We start from the raw sequence: 27,101 nt of genomic DNA on the forward strand, positions 1-27,101 counted from the left end.
TATATATCTTAAATTTCTCATCTATCCAAGAGGTTGTGGGTTCAATCCCCACTCTCCACATTTATTTTCTCCTTTATTGTTCTCCTAACTCTCTCATCCATTCAAGAGCTTATGGATTCAATCTCCACTCACCACATCTATTTTTCCTTGCATTTTTCTCAAAAAAATTTATGAAAGTTTGGGTTGGTGAGGTCATGGGTTCACATTTAAATTTTTTTAATAACATAGCTAATTTTCCTCATCCTTGGCCGAGACTCCAAATTTCCAGCTAGCAAGCTGGAAATTTGGTGTCTTCCAATACATTTTCCTCTCAATGTTTTGTTGATTTTTTTTTGTTGCTTTCATGTAATGATGTCTTGGGTTCAATTTTTAGCGAAATCACTTATTTTATATTCATTTTTCATTGCATCTTGTACCAGTTTGTTTTGCCGAACCCAAACAACCAAATGCTGGATATTTGTTGACTATTTTTCAGATTCTTTTTATCACATTCATACGTTAATTCTTAAGGCATTTCGTGGATCATTTGGTGCATCTTTAAGTGTAATATTTTTGTGATTATATTAAGCCAAGAATTACCATTACATCCAGCAACATTACACCACTTTTACCCCTCATGATTTACACAAACATTCGCACATGAAATTCAACCATAAAACATATCATTTTTCATATACTTCCAATTGACATAAATTAACATGCTTACAATTCTATACATATAATCATGAACACATTATCACGAAAATCACACTTCATACTTAATCTACCAGCAAACATACAAACAACATGATCTCCAACCTATTTCAAATTGATATCAAAGGGAAACTATGGACAAGGAGTTCGACAAGAACAAGAACAACCCTAGTTTCAAGATTCGTTGAATTCATGGGAAAATAATTCTCTTAGAGAAAGGATTCAAGGAGAGAAACCCATATCTGATCTCAATGTTGTTCAACCCACGACTTTCTGCACAAAAACCTTCTCCAAACTCACGTCCAAATCCCGAAACTCCAACACAAACCCGACAGAACTTTGCTTTACATATTTGGTTAGCTTGTTTGTTTATACTTTTCGTCTAAGTTCTTCAAGTGTGAAGAACTTTTGTAGCTTTTCTTTTCTTGTGTTTTTGTTAGGCAGAGAGAACATGAAAGAAAGAGAGAGAGAGGCAGAACTTGAGAGTGGATGAAACGTGAAAAAGAGATAGGTTCCTTAGGATTAGTATTTAGTTGAGACTTAGTCAAAGTAAGGTTTGTTCAAATGTTAAAATATGTTTTTTTTTAATTATATTTTAAATGACCAAAATTCCATTAGAAAATCAGATTATAAACCTCAATTTAATCCACTTATATGTTGCTTGCGTCGAGGTTCAAACCCGTGACGTCCCCATCGCGAAAATGTGTCCCTCCTGGTCGAACCAACCCAAACCGCCCCATTAAATAATTAATTAATTAAAAAAAATCTGATTTTACTTTTTCTTAAATCAGAATTTAAATATTAATTAATTAAATTAATTTACCAATTAAATCATTGCTCCCACCTAGGTTCGAACCCTGGTGGAGCAAGATTTGTCTCAATGGGAAAATTTTCGGCCCTTTCTACCCAAAATTCCCCTCCACTTTATTAATTAAATAATTAATTACTTATTTAGGATAATTACGATACTACCCTTAGCCTAGAAATATACCATTTTACCTCTAGACCCTCCAAACTTAATATTTCTCCTTTTTAAGTCTAGTAAAGACTTATCCGAGTAAATCTTCATATTCGGGAGCCCTACATGGATGGACCCAACCTTTCCTTTCTAAACTAACTCCCCAAGTTAGTTGGCTTGGCTGTCGCAAGGGTTCGAGGTCTGGTTCGACGCGCATCAATCCTTGTGAAACCTGTCTAATCATAGCCTATCTAGATACATTAAGCATTTCTTAGCATATCCATTTTTAGGGTTGTTACAATCCGCAACTACGTTGGCCTTGTCGGGGTGATAGAGGACACTCATGTAGTAATCATTCAACAATTCTAACCACCTTCTTCGTCGGAGATTCAACTCCTTTTGGTTAAACACATATTGGAGACTTATGGTCGGTATAGACATCAACATGGACCGTAAAATTAATGCCTCCATATTTTCAAGGCGAACACCACGGTCGCTAAATCAAGGTGATGAGTTGGATAGTTTCGTTCATTTACCTTCAGTTCCCTAGAAGCATAGGCTATCACCTTCCCATGTTGCATCAGCACACACCCCAAACCCACTCAGTATGCATTACAATACACAAAAAAATCCTTTGTACCCTCCTGTATGGTCAATACAAGAGCAGAAGTAAGCCTATTTTTTATCAGTTGGAAGATTCTCTCACATGCCTCTGAGCACTCAAATTTCTTACACTTTGGGTCAAAGTATTCAAGGGAGATGAAATGGACGCAAAACATTCCAAAAACCTACGATAATAACCCGCAAAACACAAGAAACTCCAAATATCAGTTGGACTCAATGGTCTAGACCAAATTTTCACCAACTTCGTTTTTCTTGGATCAACCTCAACTCCCTCACTAGAGATAATATGACCAAGAAATGCCACCGACGTCAACCAAAACTCACATTTGTTATACTTGACAATCAATTGATGTTCTTGAAGTACTTGCAACACCACCCTCAAATGGTTCATGTGCTCACCCTCATTTTTCTTATATACCAAGATTTCGTCAATGAAGACAATGACAAATAAATCTAGGTAATTTTGAAACACCCTATTCATTAGGTCCATAAAGGCCGCTAGAGCATTAGTGAGACCAAAGGACATTATTAAGAACTCACAATGACCATATCTATCCGGAATACCATCGTTGGTATATCCTCACCTCTCACCCTAAGTTGGTGATACCCTGACCTCAAGCCAATCTTGGAAAAGTATCTTGCCCCTTGGAGTTGATCAATCAAGTCATCAATCCGAGGGAGAGGATACTTGTTCGTGATTGTGACTTTATTGAGTTGGTGGTATTCAATCAAAATTCCTAAAGACCCATCCTTCTTCTTCACAAACAATACCGGAGCACCTATGGTGAAATACTAGGTCTTATAAAGGCTTTGTCTAGTAAATCTTTTAGTTGTGCCTTCAACACTTTCAATTTGTCCGGAGCTATCCTATAAGGAGGAATTGAAAAGAGATTTATGTCCGATTTAAAATCAATACCAAAATAATTTATCCTTCGGGGGAAATATCGGGAAGATCATTAGGAAAGACCTCTGAAAATTCACTCACTACGGGGACAGACTCAATGGGAGGAATTTCGGAGTCTAGATATTGGACTCTTACAATATGGTATAGACAACCTTTAGGTATCATTTTGCATACTTTTAGACAAGAGATGATACAACCTCTAGGAATAGAGTTTCCCCCCTTCCACTCTACAACGGATTCATTTGGAAAGTTAAACTTCACCACCCTTGTCTTACAATCAACGGAAGCAAAGCAAGCATGCAACTAAACAATACCCAATATAATATAAAAATCAAGCATATGGAGTTCTACTAATTCAACATAAGAAACTCTACTGAGCTACATTATTGGACAATTTTTATACACACTTTTTGCAAGAACCGACTCACCCACAGGAATAGACACTATAAAAGGTTCATACAAAATATCGGGCAAAATGTCAAACTTTTTGGATACTAGAGAAGTAAGAAATGATAAAGTAGCACCGAGATCAAGTAAGGTATATTCATAAATATAGATGACTTTCAATACCGGTCACTACATTGGGAGAAGTCTATTGCTCACCCCTAAAGAGCAGAGCATAGAAATTGTTCTTCTTTGGAACCTCATTTGAACCACTTGCTTGAGATTGACCACTACCCTTGTATTGACCCCTCACATTAGGACAATCACTAACCTTGTGCAAACATTTACCACAACCAAAACAATTGTCCATCCCCTTAAGGCAATCACAATATTGCTTCTTGCCACACTTTACAGAAGTTGGCTTTTGGATTGGTGAACTAGTACATTTTCCCTTCTTACGCTTAGGGCTAGAGACCCTATCACCACTAGCCCAAGGAAAATTGTAAGGAACTTTATTAGAAACCCGCTTCTAAAATCTAGGCTTATCATGTATCTAAAGCCTATTCTTGTAAGAACCTCCCTGAAACGATCTTTCCCTCTTAGCATCTCTACTTTTCCTCTTAGACCTTGCATCTTATACAAGCTGGGCATGCACCATAAAATGATAAATATTCATGTTTTCATGTAACATATCCTAAAGACAATCATTTAGCAAATAATCTGACACCCCCGTCACAAAGTGACTCATTTCATCTTTAGGATAGGAAACCAAAGAAGGTTCATATTTCGACAATATAGTGAATTTCAAGGAGTATTGATAAACACTCGTACCTTCTTGGCGAAGGTTGATGATATCCACAAATTTATCTTCCCTCTTCTCCCTAGGAAAGAACCGATCAAGAAAATCCTACTTGAAGATCTCCCAAGTCACTGGACCACCTATCTATGGCTTATTACCTTTCCATTGGATGAACCATGCTTGAGCCACGTCATTGAGTTGATAAGTGGTCAATTCAGCCTTCTCACTTGTGGACAACCCCATAGCCAAAAGTATCTTATAGACTCCATCGATTAAATCATGGGGGTCTTCCTCTACCGTAGACACGTAGAAGGTAGGAGGGTTCATCCGAGTCATGGTAGCAATTTTTTAATTTGGATGGGGTACCACCTCCCGGGTAGCTTGAGCCATCATAGCTTGGACTTGTGTAGTGACGGCTAGGGCCAATTGGATAAGGGAATCCCTTAAATCACCATCCGTCAAGGGCGTAGGTTTGACCGGAGCTTGTTCCATATTAGCATCTTCTTCAAGAGAAGGAACTTGATCACTGAGGGGAGGAACTCCCGCATTGTCAATCTAATCTTCAACTCTTAGAGACGCATTCCTTCGAGTGTTCATTATTCCTATAATCAGAACAATATAATTTGATTCAAAAGAATAGCATAAGTATACTCTAATCGCACGATATAAGATTCCGAAGAAAATGAGAGTTTCCTAGGCATCATGTAGGTTCCTATCCATAAGTGTGGCACGCTTCACAATTATGAATATGAACTTACATAGATGTGTTTGAGAGAGACATTGACTCTAAGATAATTAAACCTCATGCTCGGATATCAAGTTATTCACACGCGGGTTTACCCCCTAGACGTAATCGGCAATGTCGTCCTCTTTGAGGAAAAAGGCTAGCCTTTTTGCTTACATCATCATATTCATAAGTCGAATTTAGCAAAAATTTTAAAAAGTATTCATTACTTCTACTTGGAGATTTACATAGACCTATGCAAACACATAGTATATATATCGAGCATAATAGAACCTTCGTATAGGAATGTTACTTAGCCTTCTACTTTTATTACACATAAGTATATATAAGATAGTATATAGTCTTCAAAGATTGTCTCATCTCATAAATATGTAGCACGATTATCATTTGGGCATAGATCATACATCAATGTAAACAGAGCAACATATCGACATTATACAATCCATACTCAGATTGAATGAGACAGAATAAAAGATTCTTAGTACTAATACAAAAACATAAGCTAGATATTGACATCGCCCTAAGAAAATGAGGACTTACCCTACTTTGATTATCAAAGGATCCGAGTCTTCTTCATATCGCCTTCTGAAACAATTCAATGACCGGAACCTATAGTGTTGGGAAAAAAAGAAGAAATAGGGTAACACCACATGTACTAATTAAGTAGGAGACCATATGCACACATTCTTTAATAATATGCTAATAGAAAAGGAAATTTCATAAAGTACGCATTTTTCTTTTGAAAAACCTTATGCACATTCAACTAGACCATCCCACTCAATATTGTATTTACTAAGTCATAGGCATGTTCATCGCAATACTACAACATAATGTCTAGTGAAGTCAACCATACATATCATATAAGTGAATACATACTCCATGTAACTTTATAATCAAGTCATAATATCAAAAAGCAAGAATAAGAATACATTTCATTATAACAAAGCAAGTCAATCACCCATGGACCCTTATCAAGTCAAAAAGTGCAATGACCAAGCAATGCGCCATAGCCTTACTCATTAATGAAACCCAAAAAGATTCATGACTAACATCCTACTTCACATAAATGACATTTAGATATACATTTCATCTTACTTTAATAACATAAACCAACCCATACTCATAAGTGAACTATCAACATGTAGTATCAACAATGTGCAAGTTCATCATGTACGTATCATATACAACATGTAGTATCAACAATGTGCAAGTTCATCATATACGTATCATATATTATTATAAGCATAAACATACATAAGAACATCCTCCTAAGACTCCCCTCAAGGATAACTAGTGCAATGCTTGCGTAGATTCCCATACCCCTACCAAGACTAAGCTATACCCCTTAGGTTATCCTTGTTAGAGTTCAATCCTTTAATTTATTTTACTTTTTTGAACATATTGCCCTAAAAGACATAGACCACATGAGCTAGTGTGGAATCCGGTGTCATAATACCCTACACCGAAGGAAGGCGGACTACTTGCCAAGGTAGTACCAAGACATAAAACATAGCAACTACGTGGATCTACTAGCTAGTATTGATATGGGGGCAATATAGTTCAAGAAATAGGAGATAAAGTTGGGACCCTCTGTATGCTACATGCATTGTAGTCTCCAATCTCAAGAATAATTTAGTGATCCTACCTTCCCTATGTAGGAAGGGTCACTCCTCACTCTAATTCACTCAGTGCTAAGCTAGAGTCCCTTTTTTAAATATCTTTAAGCCTTTAATTATAAATCATAGATTAGTATAGGTCATAGGGACTAATCCTTGTATAATCATCATTATCAATAGTTCAATAAGAATTGCATGAGTATAAACCCTTTCATTACAATTCATATAAATGACTTTAACACATTAGAATTTCATATCACAATAAGGAACATTAATAGTAATCATCATCCTTATAACAAATACACCTTAATCAATCTCGCAATATAGTCAAGACATTTCAATTCAATATCATACCACCCTATCAATCTTAATACAAGGCTTACTCCAATATAACATCATGACTCAATACCAATTAACCACAATTTGAAGTAAAGGATAGAGATCATAAGACTTATCAAGTCTCCTACATGGTTCATCATCAAGGCCTTACGATAAAACCTTAATTCAACCCAATTATGAGTATACAATATAATAATTCAATAATAAACATGATAACAAGGCTAGAAGAATAACTACATCACAATTCAATACAATATCATAGCTTAAGACATGATACTTAGGTCAATCCACTTCCGAACCTAGATCATCTTCCCAAGGACTAGCACGAAAGACTACAATTAATTCAAATTTGTCCATGATCAATGTAACAACATCATTTAATATCAATTCAATCAATAACAAAGTTATTTGAACCAATTTCAACCTAATTCATTTCAATATCAAACATAGGGTTAAGGGTTAAAGATCATCATCTACAAACTATACCAAACCATCAAGATATATCACAATTAAGTAATGATACATGTTAATATATTCATATAATTCAATAGAAAACATAAATAAACAAATTCATATCCTAATTTTTCAAATTGTGAAGAACCCACATGAAAACCCAACTTTTGAAAATACTTTGAAGGAAGCCTCTGAGGAAAGAGGTCTCAAAGGTGAATTAGATCCCATACCTCAACGTTTGATGAATTTTTAATGGTGAATTTGTCCCTTTAAAGACTCCCGAATCCCTCCCCTAGATAGTGTTCAATGGTATCTTCAAGTATAAAGGGAAAGAAGAGAGAACGAAGAGAGTTTATTTTGAGAGTTGTAATTAGATTAATTGGGGTTGGGGTATTTATATGAGGGGTTAAATTAGTTAATCAGTCTTCCCCAATCCCCTATATTACCACCAAACGACTTAATTATTTAGCTAGGAATAAACTTAATCATGCAGGAAAATGGACCCTCACTAACTAGACCCAGATCGACGGTCCCTTTGTCAGTCGACGGTCTCTGTGCCCTTCCGTGCTGCACATTCATGGTATTGATCATAGACAGTGCATATGAGGGCCTCAAAAAAATGTCTATGTTTTGGTATCGATACCCCGTCGATCAAAACATGCCCCGTCGATTGAGCTTTCGTGGGTGCACACTGTCTTGTCAGTGTTGACACCGACGTGCAAGGGTCCTACTCAAGGTCCCTTGGTTGGTCCTTGGGGAGTCGTACCCAGAACTTTCGACCATGAATTAACTTAAACACTTATTATCTACCCTTCCACCAATTTCCATGGATTTCCGACTGCTAAAAGCTTGTCAAATAGGCTTAGGCACACTAGTACCTCACTAAAACTAGTTTCCGGACGTCATGGATGTTCTTGGATGTTTTCGTTTCTAGTCTTCATAAATGACCTATATGTATTAATATAGGTCTTATAATAGTGTTTGGACCTCATAAAACTTATGTTCGGCTTTAATACATGTCTTGGATTTTCAAAGCGTTACATTTTTAATAAATTATTATTTTTGACTAGTTTACTATTTTCCCTATTTATAGTTAGGGGATGACATAGATGAGCTTTTCTCAAAATTAGATTTTTCCACATGTCTTGTTTACAAGATTAAAGAACAATTTTTATTTTCTTAAACATTGTAGTAAGTCAAAATAGAACAAACAAACTAAAATAGAGAGGGAGTAAATAATATATTTCACACTATATACATTCATTTCCAAATTTTTTTTTTTAAAATTTCATATTTGGATTTATAATGATTGAAACAAAACTCAAACCTAGTCAAATATTTCAAGTTGGTGGTCCAACTAATACAAAAATTGTTCCACAACTGGATAAAAAAAGGATTTTTCAACAATTGAAGTTGACAAATTACAACACATACTTCATCTAGTTAGTTATCTACAAAAAGAAAAAAAAACATTAGAACAAGAACATAATATATACGAATCTAAATCTAGGATGCTAAATACTAAAGTAAAATAAAGGTCTAATCTTCTATTATTGAATGAATGATGGACAATTTCAAGAATGTTTTTATCTCTTCACATAATTAATTTATGCAATAAATGTGATTATTCTTTCCAAAAATTTGATGTATACGAACCTAATAGATTTTTCCCAAAATGTACCAGTTAAATTTAATTGGACCTTACTTGGATGAAAAAGTTGATCATTGTTGTGTTCTTGGTTAGCTCAAAAGAATGAACACCATAAAATCTAACACTCTTTTCTCTGTTTTCTCCAACAAAGTTTAGTATGTTAACTTTTCTAGATTATTATTCCACTACCTTATAAGTAATGACCATTTTCGTTTTAAGTAAGTTAAAATAATAAATTTTTTTAGAGAGAGTAGAGACAACGATGCTATATTTCATGAAGTTCTTTCTTTGAAAATAATAAAGAAGATAATAGTGGATTTTGTTAGCCACGTGGGTCCATAGTAAAATATAACACATTTTAATTGGGTAACTAACAAAATTTGTACTAGTTTAGAAGCTAATTGCTAAGATTCTTGTTAGTTTGTAATATTATGAATCCTACTGGATTTTGGTGCGACTAGATACGCCTAGAAACATGTATATCATGATATATGGACTCAAATATTGGTGTAAATTATTCTAGATATAATTTATTCAAGTGAATTCACACGTATTTAGTATATATAGACCTCACCTTTTTAAAACATCAATCATCATTCGCTATCTCGATCATGTATCGGAATCCTAACAAAAATAAGTTTTAGCAGATTAGTTAATTGTCATTAGAACCAATTCCGCTAAAGGATTTAGGGACATAAAAAGAGTGCTAATTATTGCTAAAAATACATATTTAGTTGCAACTAATTATCGCTAATGATCATTAGCGATAATTATTTTTTTAATTGCCGCTAAATATGTAATTTTAGCGGCAAGTAACAATCCTTGCATATGTCCCTAAAGCTTTTATCTACACAGGTTCTAAGGACACTTAACTAATGTTGGTAAAGAATTTAACACTCATTATTAATGTCAATATTTATTACCGCCAAAAGTTATTTTTGTTGTAGTGTATAGTCAATGTATATTTTAATTGATTTTTAATTATATGACTATATTTATTTTAAACTAATTAATAATATTATTTGATATGTATATATATATATATATATATATATATATAAATATATATATATATAGAGAGAGAGAACCCTAGGCTCGCCTATGTGGTGCCACCACAATCAACAATTTTCTTTTAAGTTTATTTATTTCAAAAACTAGCATTCCTCTTTAATGAAAAGATGTGTCTTTTATGAAAAGTTGCGAATTTTATTAAAAGTTGTGACTTTTATGGAAAGTAGTAACTTTTATGTAAAGTCATGACTTTATGAAAAGTCGTAATTTCAATGAAGATTTGCGACTTTCAATTCATAAAAAATTGTGACTTTTATAAAAAGCCGTCACTTTAATGAAGAGTTGTGACTTTATGGAGATTGAGAAATTCCCAATGGGTTGCAACTTTTCCAAATAGTTGTATCATTTCTGATAAGACACAATAAACATTTGTTCACACTACGATTTGTTGTCTATTAATAGAGGGATTTCCTCTAATTTTAAAATAAAAAAAAATTATGATCTTCTTCTTCTAGTTCCGCAAAATAAAATATATTGTACTTTACTCATGTTGAGTGACTTACTTACACCACTGCTTTTGTACCAATAAGTTGGTGAATAAAATCGTTCCATCCTCAGAGGTTTAAACATCTGGTATTGGTGGGGGAATAGTTTTCTTAGGGGGACATTTTGAATTTAGTTGACTCGATTTTTTTCTTTCTATTACATTTTATTTTTATAAATCATCGTATGTTTTTTTACACTCAGTAATTTATGCTTATGATATTAATTATTGTTTCTGAGTACATGTTTTAAACTATGTTTTTTATGTTTCGTCAAAGCTATTGTCTTCAGTTATATTGGCCATATACACATACAGAACGTATATTTATTTTACAGAAAATAATTATTTTACTCAATCAAAGAAATTCATATTTTGATATTCTATATTAAATTCTATAACTTAAAAATGCTATATATATAACCTTACAAATTATCTATTTTTACATAGATATGAAATTTCTTATTTATCAATTGAAGAAGTTCATCATGTAAGTTCAAAAGTTATTACTCCTTTCATGTTCTAGCGTAATTGCTTCTTTGAATGTGTTAACAACTTTTTATTTATCCTAAGACATATATTACTATTGTATAATCTATACAACTTAAATATTTCTTTTTATTATGAAATCTATGTGTATATATATTCTCTTTTTCTTCTTTATTTTTCTTTTGATGTTTATGAAAGAACCAATTCTTTATTATTTCGTGAATAATTCATTCATTAGAGGTTCGTGAGTTATCTGATGATAAAAATTAATCCAATTCATGTTGGAATATTGCTAATATATTTTATGAACCTATTTTCCCATTACTTTTAATGTATGCATAATATTAAAAACTTATTTGCAAGTTCAACGCAACTTTTATTTATGACCGCGCGAAGCGCAGACAAATTACCTAGATTTGGAATAAACTTATCTCTTATACATGTCTAACTAAAACCCCAAGTCTTCGGCTATGATTTTGTGAATCTGGGTTAAGTTAATTGTTGGGTCTTGCTTGTTGATAGTTTAGTTGTTGTTTAAATGTGATTTTGTTAGTAGTTGTGTTGGAACTTAATGAAATTGTAGTTGCACATACGATTTCCCCTTTGTGTTTTTGGCTTTCTTAAGAGAGAGGTCATAAAACAAAGACTACCAAATCGATGGCCGGTGGGATTGTGTAGAGATGAGGTTCAACTCGAGAAAGTGAACTCTAGTTCTTGTCCGACACACTCTCGAGCTAGTGGGGTAAGGAGGAGGTTGATCTTCATGCGGAAAGTGGGTGTCCGATAGGAAATCATTTGATTTAGGGTAGGCTGATTGAGAGAGAATATACCCCCACTATAGTCTAGCCTAGTCCCGAATATTGAATGAATTTACTATCATTAGCATGTACCCAATAGTCTAATTTAACCCATATTCCTATCACATTCCAAGAATCCTCTCTCTTGATTAGTACTTTTTGTATTTTCTCTGTTTTTGCTTACTTTTGACAAACATCATTGTTAATTAATGCTTACGTCACCCCCTTTCATTTATTATGTTATTGATCAATAATGTCTTTAGCTATGACTAATAAGATCTAAATTTTATATTTCTATTAGTTCTCAAAACCAATCCCTTGAGACTCGACACCAACCCTTGGTTGGGTTACTTTACTATTGTACAATCGGAGACACTTGCATTGAAAGTTGTATCTTAATTACACAAACATCAAAATGTTGCCGCTGACGGGGAGTGGTGATTTGTGAATCCTTAGATTAATAGGATTTTGTTCTTCTTAATACTAACTTAATTTTTCGTTTTGTTTTGTTTGCTCTGAATATTTCAAGAAGCATTGGTACTAATGATAGCAACACAGCTCGGTAGGCAACTAAGATGACATCGAAAATCTTAACGACGACTGACAGCCAAATATAAATGGCCCCCATCTCATGGGAGGTATTGGAGACATCCATTTACCTCCGGAAGAGGGAAATATAGTGTTCCACAGAACGAGCACAATATTGCAACACTTGCAACTAAAAGGGACTTTTCAGCATGTTGGATCATGAGAATCCTCATGAGCATCTTCAAAACATTGTAGTTGTGTGACGACCATTCTCGTTGAAAAACATCTCTCTTGATGCATTCCGGTTATGATTATTCCATTTCTCGTTGAGGAGAGAGGAGTGCGAATGGCTGGCCAAATTTTCACGTGAATCCATCACTTCCTTGTAAGAATTTGTAACCTCATTCCAAGTGAGATTTTTCCCTACCTTAAAGATGATGACCCTTCTGGATAGCATCATGACCTTTAAGCGTCTGAAAGGAGAGCCTCTGCATGGAACTTTGTTATGGTTCAAAAAGTTGGTGCTTCTATGCCCAACCCATGGTTTTCATGATAACGTGCTGCTTCAGTACTTCTACCGGAGTTTGGAGTCAGTAAAAAAAGAATTACTGCCAACTTTCTCCTGGAGGCTAGATGCAACAACCATATTCAATAGCAACCCAAATATATGGGATGAAAACATCAACATAACATGGTACATTCATGTGGACCAAGTCTCTCCTCTCACCTTCAAGCTTCCTAAGGGGCAAATTGAAGAAGATCACAGGAGAGAACAAAACATGGCTAGGATCATGACACAACTTGACATTTTATCAAAAAATGTCAAAGTGGTTGGTGATTGTGGTGTCAATGTCATGGGGGTTGGGTGTGAAAATCTTGAAGTGATGAAGTTTTAAGCACTATATAACAAGGAGGTAACTTTTCTAACAAACCAAAGTGGTTTCTATAATCCAAACTACCCAAGGCAGGGTGGTAACCAATGTTAGGATAAAGATTGGGAATGGAGGGACCGTAACACGAATAAGAAGGGTTTGGAGAAGGATAAATATATTCCTCCCCATGAGTGCCAGAAGCTAAAGGATTCGGAAGGTGGTAGGTCTAACGATATGCTTTCATGTATCCTTAACAAAGTTAAAGGGTCAGACAAAATGTTAACAGGCATGAAAGAAGATGTGTCTAACCATAGAAAGACAGTCACCTCCCATTATGTTTCAATCAAGCAGTTAAATACCCAAATGCGTCATATATAATCTCACATTAATCTAAGACAGAAAGAGGGTTTTCCTAGTGATACTATGTCTGACCCCAAGAATGAGGTTTGAAGGAGGAGTTATGTCATGCCATAACGATAACTAGGGAGTTTATTTGGAGACAACCCAAAACACATTTTATTGCTCTACGTTGATTTTAGATATAATGGTGTGTTGTTTTTACATGTCAAAATGTGGAAAGTGGTTGAACAAGTGTATGGTGGCGAGCAACAGGTCCAGTCGGCATGTCACCAAAGTGGTCGACGAATCCGATGTTTTCCGCCATTTGACTCAAGATATCTTCAAATTGGATTCTTAAAACTCATTGAGCTTTAGAAATTATTGGCGGATCCTTGATTCTGTTGACAATCTTGATGAACACTGCCGCAGAGACCCCCACAATAATTAGAGGTCCTGTAAAATTCAACGAAGAAGCTAATCAATTTTTCTTTTTGCACTCTAGTTTCTATATTTCTTGCATTCTTAGTGTATTTTAGTTGTTGAATTACGCTCGGACTTGGATTGAGTTGCCAGCTAACATCTGAGTAGCATTTTAATCGGCATCTAAGGTTAGTTTTTGAGCCCTAAGTTCCTTTTATCAATGGTTTTGCTCAGATGCAATGAAATCACTTTGATGATGTGTGCTTGTCCTCGATAGTAGGATTAGAATATTTTTTCCAGTGTTAATTCCATATTATTGATCTACTGAGTTATGTAGTTGAATCCTTAATATTGTGCCTTATTGAAGATGAAAATTTATGGGTTATGCATAAATACCATTGGGTTTGAGCATAATTTATCTACTCCATGCTTTGATTTTGTTTTCAGTGATTGCGGGGTTGAATTCAAAACGATTGGTTGAAATTAGGCATGTTGAGCCATTTGGCTAGCTATGTAAACCTCGCTTACACATTCGTAGGTTTCCTTAACATTCCCTTTTCACCTTTAATTTAATGCTAAATGTGTTGTTTATTTTGTATCTTTTGGCGAGAAACCTCATGTCGCCAAACGCTCTTAGCGTCTCGCCGAAAAATCTCCTTTTAACCCTTTTTTCTCAACCCTTGTATCCTATATGCACTGCACTCGGCGAATCGCCTAATGGGTTGCGCATTTTGTCAACTGGTTCTACGGTATTTTGTTGCAGCTGAACCTCCATTATTTTGAAGGGATATTTTCTAGCTCTTTGTCAAATCTTTGAAGATATGGCTAGACCAAAAATATATGGAGGAAAAAGTCCACCCCGATAGATAAAATTTTTTTTTAAGAAAGATACAAGTGAAGCACATCTTCCCGAGATGGGAAGTGAGGCCAAACAACCTAGTATATATATAAAAGACAACCCCAGTCCCACCTATGTGGCACCACCACAAAGCCGGTGATACGCTCAAATTACACCTCCCTAAAGAAATATAAGCTCTGGTAATCAAGTAGAGAATACAACTTGTAGGTTGGGGTCGATACCACGAGAAAAATTAACTAAACTTAACTTTAATACAAAATTACTTCTATTTACCAATGTCTTTCTGAAAACAAGTAATTAAAGGGGGGGGGGTTGGTTATGAGACAAGTTGATTAAACAATATAAGTTAACAAGTAAACAAAAGTAAATGTTGTAACTAGGGTATATGTTTTCCCCACATGTTCATAACGTCGTATCCCTAGCATTAGCAATTCTTTCCTACTGTTTAACATGTAAAGTGGTAAGTATGTATCTCTAAATCCTTCGTCCGGAATCTAGAGAATTTCACCCCGTACCTTGGTCCGGCTACGTGTGTATAAGCTACTAACACTTACCCTTACCTCACATTAGACATCATAATCGATCTATGACGTAGTTATTACTTTTCATCATTCGACACTAGCCTATTATATAGTATCACACTAAATCTATGTTGATAATTATTTTCCTATTCCTAATTTCTTAGTCCAGCAAGTAGGAACAAGGCGAGTTCTAATGATTGCACTCGTTAAAAAGACTTCTAAATGAAAAAATTATCAATACATGCAAAAAACACTATTTGAGAATTTCTTAGTTGCTAGGATTACTTTATCAATTATCCATGGTTTCCACAACCCTAGTTGTGGATATAGTTACCCATACTAAAAAGATCACAATTTATAATATTGAATAAAGAAATCATGAACTTACATAACAATAAGAAGAAATCAAAAAATTCAACTTGAAATTGAATGAAAATCACTTCAAATCAAATTAAAAAATTGATTAATTGCTCAAGTTTGCAAAAACCCAATCTCAAAAACAAAAATAGAATAATAATAAGAGTAGTCAACCCCAAAAATGAGGTTCTAATCACCTATTTATAGAAAACATAGTCCTAAAGAAAAAGGAATTGAAATAATGAAAGTTTTGTCTAGAAACGCAGCTTCAATCGACGACCTAACTAATGGACCGTCGGTCAATCGACGGTCCCTCGAATGCGTCGATAAGTCCATACTTGGAATTATTTTTCTTCACCAGATAGCACCTTCTCTGAATCAAACGACGAACCAACAGTACGGTCCGTCGATCCATCTACGGCTCGTCCGTACTCCTCCGTCATTCCACACTTAGAATATTTAAAAGTAAGGTATTGGAACCTTCTCTGAACCAATCGATGGTTCACCAGTGATCAATGGACGGTTCACTAGTACGGTTCATCGATCAATCGACAGACTTTCATTTATGCATGTAGTTCAACACATGGTAAGATTTCCCTAATGTTCTCCCTTAGCGTCAATTGCACATCGACGGTCACGACCTACGGTCCGTCGATTAGATGACAGAAATTTGATGGCCTTCGTAGGTCACATTCTGCATTATTTTCAACTGCTTTATGCGTTTTCAACCTGGACGTCTTTCTTGCAAAACAAAATAGAAAACTCGTTAAAACTACTACAGTAAGGCTCTAGACACACACAACTCTTAAGTAATATTCATCGAAAATACCGTGATATCACGGTACATCACCAAGATTCCCTTTTAAATTATTTATTTCCAAAACAAGGCTTTCTCTTTCATGAAAAATTGTTACTTTTGTGAAAACTTGTGATTTTTATTAAGAGTTGCGACTTTTATTAAAAGTTATGACTTTTATGAAGAGTTGTGACTTTTATGAAAATATGTGATTTATAAGAGGAGTTGCGACCTTTATGAAAGGTTTTGACTTTCCATAGAGTTGTAACTTTTTCAAAGAGTTGTGACCTTTCCAATAAGGCAATACAAAAACTTGTTCGCACTACCCTTTTTGTCTTTAAATTTATGTATTTTCTCTCATTTTCAAACAACAAAAATTCATAACTTCTTCTTCTTCTTCTGAACAAAAACATAGATAACTACACAACAAATAAATGGTTCGTATTCAATATGAAGTATGTATAGATTCTCAAGTTAACTGCACTTTGTAGATACTTCTTTTGAAGTAAAAAATGTGTTTCTCGACATTGTGATTGTAATAGAAGCGTAGTTTCAAATTTAACTCCATCACTCTAGTATGTTGATTATTTTTTTAAAAAACACCAAACGAATTGAATAGTTTGTGTAATAGTTTTTCCCTTTCAAGAATGTATATAATAAGATCAATTGTTGTCCAATATGACATATTCTCCCTTTAATGTCCCATTTAATTAATTTTTGATGATACATTAAAATGATATGTGTAAAGAAAAAGGTATGGCTCAACTTTTTACATATTAGAATTAGAAATTTGTTCTGTTTTTTTGACCTTTTAAAATTTATTTATCCCTTCATAAATGATTATTTGTTTGTTTGAAAATTTAATACCCCAATTTGATGTCCATTTGATTTCCCAAAAATAAAAAATAGTATCACTTCCTTGTATCAAAAGGATAAATTATGATATCAAATAAAAGAAGACAGATTGAAGAATGAAGGATAAGATGATATAATTATAATTTTCCTTTACATTATTAATGTTTGTTAATACGTAATCTTGTATGTAAGATAATATAGTGTTTTATTTTTAATAACTTATAGGATAAATATTATTCAATAAATTTTATTGTAACGACCTGATTCTGTCGTTAGGAAAAAGACAATGAAGAAAGAATTGGGGCAAGAAAACTTTTTGGCAGTAACTTCGAATTCCTACCCTTGTCCAAATTTGGGCGAAATCGGAGTCATTAAGGTGTAGGAAAATCTAGAAAATAATTATAGATCTACTTGTGAATTTGATTATATAAGTGGATAGATAAGACGATAAGAAACCCGTATGACTTTACCGAATCGAATTTGGGTGAGTAAAACTCCGGAAATGATTTTAGCGTGAGTGGGTACATTCTGTCTTTGTTGAGGCTGCTGGGAGGGATTTTAGGTGTCGGAGTGGGCCTTTTAGAGGGTTGGGTTCACCGTGACGGGGCCAAATACGACTTAAAGTCTTGAATAAACACCTATACGATCTTAGTTGGCATTTTCGATATTAGAGCTAGGGTGTAGACCCCGAGGGACGTCATGACCGTTTTACTCCGTTCTCGATACATAAGGTAAGATATTAACAACCCTAATCCATTTTTTGATCTGTAAAATTTATTTTCTTGGGTTATTATCGATGGGGAAGTATTTTGATATGAGAAATATGGTGAAAAAAACCTAAATTGGGTATTAGGATCTTAGGTTGGGTCAAATGTTATTGGGCTTGTACACTCCGATTGATTAGACCTTTTATTATTAATCCTTGTGTATATTAATTATTGTAGATCTAGAACAAGCGGAAAGAATTCGGAGAGAAAAGATTCAAGTACCTTAGGGGATTCAAGCTTGAGTTCGAGGTAAGTGATGGTTGTGATTTTATGTTAGTGTTATATATGTTTGTAATTGCTTTGTTATAATTCAAGTATGTATGTGAATATTGCATTATTGATCACCATAATGGTAAATAAAGATAATTGAATAAATATATGTCATATATCATCTCTTGTTGTATGATCTTGATGATGTACTTGTGTTTGTGATTGTAGTGTGTGAATGGGATCGGATTGCCACGTTCTGATATTGCACTTGCTCTTTTCTTTGTTTAGTAAAGGGCATCTTCTGGGAGTTATTGTCAAACCTCGTTTAGAAGATAAATGACCATTTTGAATTCAAGGGTGAGCTAGTTCTTCCGGTATGCCTTGAGTTCTCTTTTGTTTAAGTTCACTCTTTTTCGAACTCAGACTCTTGGTTAAGGTGTTGTTTAGTTTTGGGGTTTTACCCTTTGTTCTTAGACTTGTCGTTAGTAAAGTTTTTGTACAATGACTTTCAGGTTCTAGGGGTTTTAATTTTGCATTCATGTTAGTTCATTTGTTTAGTTCCTTAATAAATAATTTAGTTATTTAAAACTACTTTGTATCTGTAAATTCCTAGTTTTCTTTTAAGTTTCTTGGTTTAGATGTAGTACTGGTTCTCCCTGCAGAGAGTTAATGTGGGTTACAATCACGACAATTTTAGTTGTGACAATTTGCTAAAAGAGCCCTAAGTTCATTGATCTCATTGTACGAAAACGAGTCTAATAGAGTCTTGTGGAATGGTACGATGATGTATGTACTCTTTGTCGAGAGGCTACGAGACTTTACGATAGACTTACTTCTTTCTATTCCTCCGTGCTATACCTTGAACCCAATTCTTATATGGGTGACACAAATTGGTATCTATCCTCCTTCACTCTATGAATTAGAGCAACAAAGTGGTAACAAATCACTAGCAAGAGAGGATGTGTATAGGCTGCTGACAATTGAGTCAAAATAAGTATCCATTGCCTTAGATAGATGACCTTTTTGACAAATCGCAAGGTGCATCGGTTTTCTCTAAGACTGCTTTAACGTATGGGTACCATCAGTTAAGATTGAGGCGGTTAAAAATTGTGTTTGACCAAGTTCTATGATTCAAAATTTTTAGTTTTGTGGGGCTCACTATAGCTACTATTGTCACTTGTGGTATGCGTTGAGTCCAATTTGTATCTCCCGAATCCAATTAGTATCTCGACTAAGTGAAATACATGGAACACAAGCGAAGCAAAATTATAAGTTGAGAAAGTTCCAATTGGTATCTGGCCCTAGGGGTGGTGTGAATGCATGGAGCGAAACAATTAATTAAGAATATGGACTTATTTGTGAATTGCATCGTGGGAACTTCGAATCCATGCTTCTGGTTGTCCGAATTCACTGCGAATGTGAAGTTGCAATTACTTGAATGTGATGAGGTGATTAGGTGCATAATAAAAGTGTGCCTGAACTTTGATATTTACAATATTTTGTCCTATTTGTTGAAGTTATGCATGTTGTAAATAGTTGAGTATCATAATGAAAGAAAGATATTAAGTAAGGATCGCGTGAGTGTCAGGGTGTATCCTAGGGATGTGTGGGTTGTCTTGCTGAATTAACTAGAATGAACTAGTTCATGTATCGTGTGATAACTTGGTTATTCAAATAAATTTTATGGTAAAGCAAGGAAGCTTTGGGAAAATAGAAAAAAGAAGAACCCCAGAAAAATCTTGGTAAGGTTCTATTCTTGTTTTGACCACTGGGGCAAAATTATTTCCGCTAGAATAGGACCGCTAGAGGGGAATCTTTCCCTCCAGAGCGGATGAGGCGTGGCAAAACCTGAGCTTGCCTCCCCTATTTTCTAAGCTATCCGATAAGACCCTAATTGGGATCTGAAAAAACTCCCATGACCTGATTCAGTGGTTAGCAATCAAATATGAGTTGATAAGTGTGTTAAAATAATGGAGAATATGGGAATATGAGGTCGGATGTAGTGATCCTAAGTATTTTAATTATTGTGACCGAATGACTAATTTGTTATTTGATCCAACTTCTACTTATTCGTATGTGTCATTTCAATTTACCAAGGATTTGATGTGGGTTGTGATATACTTGATTCCCCCATCCATTTTTCTACCCCAGTTGAAGAGTCACTCATAGTTACCCATGTGTATCGATTTGTCTATTGTGTGTATGGAATTTCAGACTAGGGTTGATTTGGTTATGATGGATATGTATAACTTGATATAACCTTAGGCAAGACTTAGTTGTCCCCCTATTATACCGGGCTTAATTGTAATCCAAAGTCGATAAATCTAGATATCCCCTGTAGGATAAGATTATAGTGGGAAGGGGTGTACAAGTCTATGTTAGCTTAGATCATATCCTTTATTTGGCTAGGAAACTGGTAGGGCAAGATTGTTAGGCATAATTGGCTCGTATTTGGGATGTTGTGATCGAATCTGCCCTCTATTGAGTCTATTCTTGTGGTTTTAGAATTGAGAGAGATGGAAACTGAATTCCAAGGGCTTGTTGATAAATGTTTCATCCAACCTAGTGCTTTCCCATGGGTGCTCCAGACCTATTCGTTAAGAAGAAGGAGGGTAGTATGAAGAATGTTGATTTTAGCTTAAGCAATAAAAGAATGGACTGATACTGTAATGACAAGCTTGTTGACAAAGAAAGTTCCATTAAGTATGCTTGGGTGAAGGCAATCAAAAATTTGAGAAAGTCCATACAAAAATTGTAATTGTGTCAGCCCTTTTGAAATTGATGATTATACCTGAGTTGAGGTGTTATATTGGTGAAAATGTTGACTTTTAGTATTAGTCAATGATGAATTAGCTTAATGGTAATAAGGGTCTGTGGTAGATTGTTACGGCATGCAACTATATAATTAGGTTATGGCTAAGCGAATTTGGTGGAGTAATTACAACTTGCGAGTGTCTAAGATTTTGATTTTCTAATATTTGGTGAGTAACGTGGTTGTATGAAAAATTAAGAGATTGGGGAACACAATTCAAATAGAAATAAAGATCCGGAGTCATAATAAATAAAAATAGTGTGATGAAGTACAACCTTTAGAGAGATGCAAGACCAATATTATTGTATTAGATTTTAAGGGACAAATAGGTATCTTTAGAGGGCTATACAATTGGGTGCAGAGATGCGTGATTTCTATCCATTTTTCTATTATGGTAATAGTGTCACAAGTCCATTAGATTGGTTATAAACTATTGGAAAAAACTTGAGAAAGAATTTTACATATGTTAGCTCGAGTGTGATGATAAGTTCCTTGTTTCTATTGAGTTTAGTAAGGTGTACGATTGAAGTTTTGCGAAAAGATATTGTAAGATCAATAGAGATGTGATCCATGATAATCAAAGATCCATAAATTCATAAAATTGTTTGATACATAAGCTAATGTTGATAGATACAAGGATTGATTTATACAATTGAACTTATAATTCAGATTTTTCATTGTAATTCTACATTCGTGTTGATATATTTTATCAAGGTATGAATTTGTAAAGCTGTGGAATGGTCACTTGTATCAAGTATTGAGGATTTGGATTGAGATGTCAAGTTTGCTACTTTTGATTGTTAAAGTATCTAAGGAAGGTTTTCATTCTAAAAGTGTTGGTTTAGAGTAAGGTAAATAATAAGATTGTTCATGATGGTTGTTATTATTGAGAGTGTGGACTTTAACGGAATGATGTGAAGAGTATGTGGAGTAAAGTTAATGGAAATGACTGGTATTGATTCATTAGAGGAAAACCTCTCATGTAATTTGATAATTTCTTATGTGACCATTTATTTCATTTTTGTACATGGTTGTGGGTGTGATGCACTATCTATGCTCACGTGTGTTTTCATTTTATGATGTCTAAAGATTGAAACTTTTGTAACTTAAGATTATGGAAATTTATGTTGTGAGATGGAGATGTTGATAAGAACTATGACTGTTTGGATATTATGAATGTGTGTGTTGGTTTGTTTAGGTTTACTTTCATTTGTGACGAGTTTTATTTTTGGATTTTATCATGGTTATGTGAAACAGGATTAGTCCTGATGATTTTGTGAAGATCTTTTATAACATATGGCAGACGTGTGTGATTAACTTTGGTTGTTTTTGGGATTCATTTTGTTGATAATTTAAGTCTACATACGATAATTAATATCACTCGAATGTTGAGATGATATCATTAAGACATTGCAAGGGAGGATGTGTAGGCATTGAATTGGTTGGGTTGAGGTTGGAGATGTGAAATCCTTATTAGTAATGAGATTCGGTAAGAAGGGCATACGAGACATGTTTCCATAGTAATTTGATGATTCAAACACTACTCTATCCTTACTTTAGCTATTATTTTTCTAATTGATCACTCAGGGACGTGTGATGGTTAAATTGGTGTCTATTATGACGACCTAATTCCGTCGTTAGGGAACAGACAATGAACAAAGAATTTGGCCCGAAAAACATTTTGGTAGTAGCTTGGAATTTCTACAGTAGTCCAAATTTAGATTAAATTGGAGTCATTAAGTAGTAGGGAAATCTAGAAATGAATGAGAGATATAATTGTGAATTTTATTACATGAGTGGACAACTAAGACAATAAGGAACACGTACAACTTTATGAAATTGAATTTGGGTGAGTAGAACTCCCAGAAATTATTTTAGCGTGAACAGGAACATTGTATCGCCATTGAGGCTGCTAGGGCACAATTTTTGACGCTATAGCGGGGCCACATTAGCGGGATCGGTCCACCGTAGCGGACCAGACGCAACCTAAAGTTGTTAATAAACAATGACCTTTTTTGGCACTTTTAAATTTTTAGAGCTAGGTAAATGACCCTAGGCAACTTCTTTATCGGTTTTCACCATTCTTGAGTCTTAAGGTAAGATTTTAACTCTTAGAATCCATTATTCAATCTGTAGAACCTATTTTCTAGGGTTATTATCAACGGGGAAGGGTTTTGATCTGAGAATTATGGTGAAAACTCCTAAATTGGGTATTATGATCTTAGGTTTTGTCTAAGGTTATTTGGTTTTTATACTCCGAATAATTAGACCTTTGATTGTTGATCCTTGCGTATTTTTATTGTTGTAGACCTAGAAAAAGTGTAAAAAATCCGAAAATTGAAGATTAAGGTACCTTAGGGGATTCAAGCTTGAATTCGAGGTAGATGACAGTTGTGATTTCAAGTTTGTGTGATATATGTTTGTAAGTGCTTCTTTTAATGAATGTTTGTATGTGGATGTTGCATTAAAGATCACCCTTATCGTAAGTGAGAATAATTGAATAATTGTATGTTATTAATCACCTCTTGTTGTATGATCTTGATGATGTACTTGTGTTTGTGATTGTAGAGTGTGATTATGGGATCAATTGCCACATTCTGAAATAAATATTAGATTTGATTGTCACGTTTTCAGCATAAATACTGGATCAGATTTCCACGTTCTGGCATATATTTTGGATCGCTTGCCACAATTGAGTATAAATATGGGATTGATTTCAACGTTTTGGTAAGCTAACTGTTTGAGTTTGGGTCCATGAGAGGACCAGTGGATTGGTTTTCGTGACAGGACCATTAAATTGTGTTATGTATCTACTTGTGATGATTACATTCATATCTAATGATGATTGTTATAGAAAGACTTGTTGTTTCTCTAAAATGATTTAATTGTATATTGTTGAGAATTGTGAAATTGTTTGTTGATGTGAATGATAATGATATTATATATGTTTTGTATATGCATGTTTTATAATGTTGTGGTTACTGACATGTGTTTCATTTATTAGGATAGCTTAGTGATCCTATTGTGGTTGTGTACTAACACTGCACTTGCTCATATTTTGTTCAGTATATGGAATCTTCTAGAAGCTATTTGCAAACCTCATTTAGAAGATGAATGACAATTCCAAATTCAATGGTGAAGTAATTCTTCCTCGTTGCCTTGAGTTATCTATTGTTTAAGTCCACTTTTTCGGACACAGACTCTTTGTTATGGTGTTGTTTTGTTTTGGGGATCTACCCCTTGTTCTTAGACTTTTCGTTAATAGAGTTTTTGTACAATGACTTCCATGTTGTAGGGGTTATATTTTGGCATTCTTGTTAGTTCATTTTCTTAGTTCCTTAATAAACAATTTAGTTATTTCAAAATGCTTTTTTATCTTTAAATGCCTAGTTTTTTGTTATGTCGATTAGTTGGGTTGTAGTAATGGTTCTCCCACCGCAGGAATAGTGTGGAGCCAATCGCAATGTCTTGGGTCATGACATCTCTAATTTAAATTTCTCGTACTACGGCGTGAAATTTTACTAGTTTATCATATGTAATTGACATAATTCAAAAATATATTAAAAAGACCAAAATAAACATTACGAGTAAATTAAGTACCATTTTAGTTATTTTCTCAAAAAGTCTCACATAAATACAAAAGAACTAACTCATATCCTACTCACACTCTTCAGTTTTTTTGTGCCAAAAATATTTGTAGAAGCAAAAGCCGCCTTTTGAGGGTTAATGTCACGATAGTTTGCCTCTTTGTAATCTACTTTGTTTCATCAACCTCCGATCTCAAATGCATATCTAAATTGGATAGATTGCTGTAAGTTTTTTTACTCCCCAGCATTACTTGTTTATTTGTTGAACATTGCTCTTTTTTTGAAAAGTAGAAAAAAACTAAGCACATTTGATTTGTGGATGAAGTTTTGATGTTTTATTGTGTGATTTGATTGGAGGGAGGACATTTTTTATTAGTTTTCATTTTTTTAGAGTTAATATAGGGGGATGAAAAACAAGATCTTTTTCTGTTTATTTTTGTATCCTGAACTCTGTTTCATGAAACTAGGGTTAGGGATTTTTGTAACTGTTTATGTGGAGGAATACATGCTTTTGCTAATAAAGTTTATCTATAAGGGATTTTGGCCATGAAAATTGAGAGGATTTGAAAAAAAGTATTTTTGCACTCCATATTGCAAAAAGTCAAAGACATTTATATTCACAAGCTTAATGAACTTATAGAATGAATCAGATATAAAGTTTCTTTTCTTGTTAAAAAAATAATTTAAAAATAAAGGTATGAAATATAGAGAGGATCATATAACTAGTGGAATGAGTGATGCATATCAGTTTTTTTGGAAGTTATTTCTTCCTTTTCATTTTCTTTACGCTGCTTTTTCTTGAGGAAACAAGCATTAGAATGCCTAAATTTGATACATATGATACGTTTCTTGTGACTAGTTGTCAAAATGGATAAGAGTGATGTAGAGATGGTTGATGCGGAAAAGAATGTCCCTGCCAATGATGTCCTTCTGTCCAATGAGTCACCGGTCAAGTACGAAAACAGTGTTAAGATTGGCAAAACCAATGTTGAGGACAAGACACATGCTAAAAGTTATTCGAAGGGAGAGGACTTGAAGAATGCTAGAAGTGAGTTAGCGGACAAGATCAATGCTAAGAGTTAGCCACAGGCACACAACAATCGGTGTTTGAGAACAAAACAACTACTATTGATTCTAGAACAGATGATATGGTAAGTGGTTATGTGACGTTGACTAATAATGAAGTACAGAATATTAATTAAGGAGAAGTGAATGAAGAATATTGATGAAGGAGAAGTGAATGAAGTTTAACAGAGTGAGAAAATTATCTATGAGGTCAATAAAAATAGGAATAATATGATGGTTGATAGATAAGAGGACCCTCAAATGAAGACAAATGCTACAACTATTACCACTGCTGGTGTTGCTAGGTCGGACGAGTTTCCAAAAGTGACAATCGAAGTTATGGATTCTTCTGCATTTTTTAGGTGAGGATGATGAAGGGTCACCTGAGGATCAAGCTGCATTTATAGGAAAACCAAGCACGTTTTACCGGGAGAAGGGCATAGAATTTAAACTACCTTGGTTTTACGTTAACAACCTAATTGCCTAAAGTAAGTGTATAGCAATTTTATCATTGAGTCTTTTTATTTTCATCTCGTTCCTAGTACAAATTATATCTTGTCATAATCTTCGTGCTAGGTTATGGAGATCAGTGATCAGATTAGGTTGTTGTAATCCGGTAAGCCTTTTATTATGCAATTGCGTTTTACTTTTTTAATTGAATCAAGAAATTCATAGGATATTAGTCACTTCCCCAAAATGTCCTCAGCTAATTAGAAGCAGCGGGTCAACAATCAAGTGAAATAACTCGAGGAACTATATTTGGATTAACCATGATTTTATGTGGTCATTATTGTGGAAGGCTCTTTGGTGCTTGTTCACACAGCCGTCTTAAAAGCATCCCTTGAGGGATATGTTTCTCTTTCCAAATATCACAGCGTGAACCTCGAGTTTTTATAGGGGATATTCGAATTTTATTTTTAAGTTATAGTATAATTTTAAAAAATCAAATTGCGGTTGTGTATTTTATTTTGTTACTACATTGATACCTTTGATTGTGTACTACTACACTACTTTACCTCTGTAGGTAACAGGATTAAGGTTGTGGTAGCAAGTGGGAGACTCTTCTAATACCCCCTAGTGACCATTTAGTTGGGACAGGTTATCATGTT

At 34.3% G+C, this 27,101-nt stretch overlaps 1 long non-coding RNA gene across 1 annotated transcript; it reads left to right on the forward strand.

Annotated features, from left to right (window-relative positions):
• Window positions 1–24,332: 24,332 nt before the first annotated feature.
• LOC114075575 lies at window positions 24,333–26,709 on the forward strand. Its single transcript, XR_003575935.1, has 3 exons — window positions 24,333–24,475; window positions 25,787–26,480; window positions 26,569–26,709. It is a non-coding gene; the product is annotated as an uncharacterized LOC114075575 (long non-coding RNA).
• The last annotated feature ends 392 nt before the right edge of the window (window positions 26,710–27,101 follow it).

Source organism: Solanum pennellii, chromosome 1 (assembly GCF_001406875.1).
Source record: "Solanum pennellii chromosome 1, SPENNV200".
NCBI classification, from domain to species: Eukaryota; Viridiplantae; Streptophyta; class Magnoliopsida; order Solanales; family Solanaceae; genus Solanum; species Solanum pennellii.